The sequence below is a fragment of the Palaemon carinicauda genome, chromosome 20, assembly GCF_036898095.1.
Source record: "Palaemon carinicauda isolate YSFRI2023 chromosome 20, ASM3689809v2, whole genome shotgun sequence".
In the NCBI taxonomy this organism is placed as follows: domain Eukaryota; kingdom Metazoa; phylum Arthropoda; class Malacostraca; order Decapoda; family Palaemonidae; genus Palaemon; species Palaemon carinicauda.
The window spans coordinates 10,181,710-10,186,709 of NC_090744.1; the positions used below are offsets into that span (position 1 = coordinate 10,181,710).

General features: G+C 49.6%; 1 protein-coding gene across 1 annotated transcript in view; it reads right to left on the minus strand.

The window, feature by feature from the left end:
- Positions 1-5,000, minus strand: part of LOC137614507 (kin of IRRE-like protein 2) — a 255,251-nt gene that overhangs the window by 50,780 nt on the left and 199,471 nt on the right. The window lies entirely within an intron of this gene.

Genomic DNA, 5,000 nt, shown 5'->3' on the forward strand with positions numbered 1-5,000 from the left:
CTTGGACGCTGTCGCTCGCTAGGTATAAATTAGTTAGTCAGAGCGACATTCCTGGTTGTTTTGCTTTAATAAATTTTAGCTATTCAGCATTACATAGGATTTCCTTTCGTGCTTAGTATTATTTGGCGAAGTATTCGCCTTTCTGGCCTACGCTAGGCCATGTAGCCTAGTCGTTTGGTCCTAGTACTTCATGCATGATTATGGTTTTTCCGAGTGTAATTAAAATTTTATTGAAGCTTTAGGCTATATTTTATACATTTTAGACTGTGGAATATTTCCAAGATAGTATACGAGTGAGTTTCGGTGAATTAGGTAATCGATTCTCTTGGTGCCTAGGCTAGTTGCTTATGGAGCCTTAGTATACTTTATCATACTCCCCGGTTGCTTTCTTTTCTTCGGAGAAAGTATGCAATCCCTTTCCCTCTGTTTAAGCCTTGGGCTTATCCCTAAGTGTTTTTTTCCGAATTTATTTTCGATAAAACTATACTGGGGTGTTACTGTACCTTCCTGTTCCTGTAGTTATGGTTCAAGAGGGACAGAACAACAGAGTTTTTAGTCTGAGTCTGTGTTGTCTGGCTTGGGGCTGAGTCCCCCTCGCTGACCTAACACATACAAAGGGAGCTTAGCTCCCTTAGGTCACTACCGAAGGTTTCTGTGGATATGATTCCTTCTTTTGTGATCTACCAGACTAGTCCTGTTGCTGTTCTCGGGGGAGGATAAGTTCTTCCCTTGGGAGTAGCAACGCCTTCCTTGCTTTGGTGCTCAGGAAGCTGGCAAGTATTGCTGGCCTTTCCCCTTAGATCTCCCTTAGGCTAAGATAAGTTTCTTGGCTGCGGGTGATCTGTCACTAAAGCAAGGTTGGCAGGACCCTCTTGTCCCTTCCCCCTCTTTCTTCGTAATGGCCGTGACATTACTGTACTGTACGTCGTTCTACATCTGGACCTAGTATAGGTTAGGATGTGGAATTGACTCAGCCCCTTGCCGGCCGGCAGAGCTGGCCGGCAGGGGTCTTACTGTACTGTACGTCGTTCTACTTCTGGACCTAGTATAGGTTAGGATGTGGAATGGACTCAGCCCCTTGCCGGCCGGCAATGCTGCTGGCCGGCAAGGATCTTATGTTTTCGAGTGCTGCCCGGACCTCTCTTGGTCCCTCATCCATGCCTGCCTGTAGAGCCAGACGGCATTGGTCAGGAAGCCTGAATTAGTTTCTCCCCTTCCTTATATGCACTCTTTCGGTTGCCGGGCTTGGAGGTTGTGTACACTCTTATCCCGGCATCCATTCTATTTTTCTTCTAGTGCTGTACCTGACCCGGCTGCCGGCCTATGAGGCCGTCTGCTGGCCTATGAGGCCGGCAGCCGGGCAGGTGTAGTCCTCTGGTTCTTTTGCTGCCGGCTGGCATCGGTCTTGTACCTTTGCTGGCCGGCTTATGTCAGCCCTTGTCTGCCGGTCACCAAGAGTGTGGCCGGCAGCTGGGTACTACCTTGTGTAGTTGCTGGCCGGCAGCCATTGCCGGCCAACACAGGCTGTTACCGGCCGGCAGTTGCTGCCGACTGGCACAGGCATTTGAACCAGAGTGCTGCCGCCCTATAGCTGTTAAGTAGTATACTTTAAAGCTAGTTGTGGTGTGTGCCGGCCGGCAAAGGCAGGCCGGCACACATCCCCCTATACTGTACTAGTATTCTTCTGTATAGCATATACAGTAAGAAGAAAACTATAGTAAGGGTTTTGGTACAGCACTGTATCTTCTAACACTATTGTGTTTTCTTGCACATCCCTTTGCTGTTGCCCTCAGATAGGAAGCTGAGTTCTTCCCTGTCTATTATCCAGGATTTTAAAATCATTGCTTAGGTGTGAGCTCCACCTGTTTCCTCTGGAAACCTTGCATTGGTTACTCTAGAAGAGATAAACCATTTTGATTTTATTATCTGGAAGGCTGCAACAATGGGTTGTGAAGGAAACACAAGTGTGTGTCTTTCCTTTATGAATTGTTATGTTATACTATGCATATCCAGTGATACATAGTTCACTTGATACTCATGGAAATTTCTTCTCTTTACAGAAGGACACTCCGAAGTGGGGAAGTGCTTTCTGCAATGTCAGCAGCAAGAACCTCTGCGGACATGAGTTTTGTAGGAGACACGCAGCATACGCTGTCTCCAAGGATGATCTCCGGTATTGGGACCCTCAGGTATGTACTGTGTGCACTAACCTGATTACTGAGACATTTAAATAGCTAGGAAGAAGCTTCGTACCTGGGTAAGGGGCTTCCAAAAGAACACTTCTGGCCCTTATCTTCCAAGTGAGAAGATGAGGGCGTATCCTTTCCCTAAGGCATCAGCTGATGCAGTGATTCCCCAGCCTCAAGAGGAGATCCCCTAAGTTCAGATCCAGGTGGATGCTGAAGTCGCGGTCGCGATGCAAGACATCCAGCTAGATGACAGGATGTCTGATGTGGATGGGTGTCAGGAGGAAGACCTCCTGGCAGAAGCCCAGGATTAAGTTCAAGCCCCTCTACATCGGCCGGTCTCCCAGTAGAGCTGGGACAGGCCCTCTCTTCTATTGTTGGAATGATCCAACAAATGCAGAAGGAGAATCAGGAGAAGGCGGCTACAATGGAACTGCGAATGCAGTGCCTTGCAGAATCACATGGGCCCCAGAAAAAGCTCAATGTGAAAGACCTTCCCTTGTGCTCAGATGCTAACCCATGGAGGTATGCTGAGCACATGCCGATGACGACTGGAAAGATAGTCATCTCAGATAAGCTGGGCTCAGTTCCCCTGGAGGGTGGAATTCTGGCCCAGCAAGGCATCATATCCGGACTGTTATGTCCGGCTGAGGAAGGAACCAGCTTCAAAGGAGGAGACAGAGCCGAAGGAGGTCATAGTGATGGACCATGCTAAGGCTCAAGCTCTAGTTTCATCCTCGATGAAAGAGAGGGGCTTCTCTAACTCAAAGGTAGCCGCATTGAATAGGAAGCTCCCTTCCTTTGTGTCCTCGCCTACTAGAGCCTTCCCCTTTTTACAGAAAGGGTTTCTGGCTGTACTAAAAGCAATCGAGGCCGGCAAGTCTTGCCCCTCCCTAGAGGAGTGTAAACCCTTGTCGCTGGCCCTGCCTATGGACCACAAAGACTGGAAGGACGTCCATCTTACGTTCTCAGTGGGAAAGTTGGAGGCTGATATTGCCGGACGTCAGTTCGGCAAGGACCTCCCTAAGCTGTCTGACTTTCTTTTGCGAAGTGAGTTCGATACAAAAGAAAGACTGACTGCCTCAATGTCTCTTCAGACTACTCTCGAGACGATGGCAAGTGACCCCAAGGTCCATGAAATGTTCATGGTAGTGGCCAAGCCTCATCTGGCCACAGTGACTAAGGACCTTTATGGCTTCGTCAAGGCAAGGAGAGCTTGTAGGGAGTTCGTGTTTACCTCGGCTACGGTGAGGCACGAGCCAAAGAAACTAATCTCCTCCAACATTTGGGGAAAAGACCTTTTCCCTACCGACTTGGTCAAAGAAGTTGTTGATAAGGCCGCCTTGGAGAATACAAACTTTCTCCAGAAGTGGGGCCTGGCTATCAAAAGAAAGTCTTCCCCGGATGAGGGTCCTCAACCAAAGAGGAAGACTATGAGGACTAGGCTACCGTCTCGGCCAGCCAAGCCTCTTAGACAGCAACAGCAACTGCAATTGCCATTGCCCCCAGTGCCCCAGATCGTGGCACAAACCCCGACCACCTTTCAGTGGGTACCCCAGGCCGTGTCGACACAGTCCACGGCATTCACCCCAGCGTTCGAAGGGCAGTCTACTTCCTTTCGAGCAAAGCCTAGAGGAGCAGCCAGAGGCTCGTCTAGACGCCCCTCAAGGGGAAGGGGATTCAGGGGTGGTCGTGGTCAGGAAGGCAAGACCTCAGGACGGCAGTCCAAGTGAGGTGATACCGGTAGGAGGGAGACTTCTAAAATTTCGGGATCGGTGGACCTTCGATCCCTGAGCCCACAGTCTACTCAAGAATGGACTGGGCGGGAGCTGGTACAGCACTCCACCCCCGTGCCTTCGGTTTTTCCAACACTCCACCCCCGTTATGGAGGAGTACGTTCAAGAACTGTTGGAGAAAAAAGGTGATCCGAAGGGTGAAGCCCATCAATTTCTAAGGGAGGCTGTTTTGTGTTCCCAAGAAAGACTCGGAAAAGCTCAGAGTCATTCTGGACTTGTCGCCACTCAACAAGTTCATAGTGAATTGCAAATTCAAAATGCTAACACTGCAACACATAAGGACCTTACTGCCCAAGAGGGCATATTCCGTCTCTATAGACTTGTCAGACGCCTATTGGCACATCCCAATTAGCCATCGACTCTCCCCCTACCTAGGGTTCAGGCTACAACGAAGACTATACGCCTTCGGAGCCATGCCATTCGGGCTAAACATAGCCCCAAGGATTTTTACGAAGCTTGCGAGCGTAGCTCTCAAACAATTACGCCTAAAGGGAATTCAGGTAGTAGCCTACCTGGACGACTGGTTGGTGTGGGCAGCATCCGAGATAGAATGCTTGCAAGCTTCCAGTCAAGTGATCCAGTTCCTAGAGTACCTAGGCTTCAAGATCAACAGAAAAAGTCTCGACTTTCTCCATCTCAAAAGTTCCAGTGGCTTGGAATCCACTGGGACCTTTTGTCACACCGTTTCTCCACCCCGGCGAAGAAAAGGAAGGAGATAGCGGGTTCTGTCAAGAGACTTCAAGATTCCGAATGGATATCAAGACACGAGCAGGAGAGAGTACTGCGCTCTCTCCAGTTTGCTTCGGTGACAGACCCAGTGCTAAGAGCACAGCTAAAGCATGCAATCGGAGTTTGGAGAAGTTATGCATCAAACGCGTGAAGAGATCTGAGAAGACCAGCCGCTTCGGCTAAGTACTCTTCTCAGGCCTTGGTCCCAAGCCAGACATCTAAAGAAGTCGGTTCTTCTTCAGCCACCTCCCCCGTCGGTGACGATTCACTCAGACGCCTCGAAGGAGGG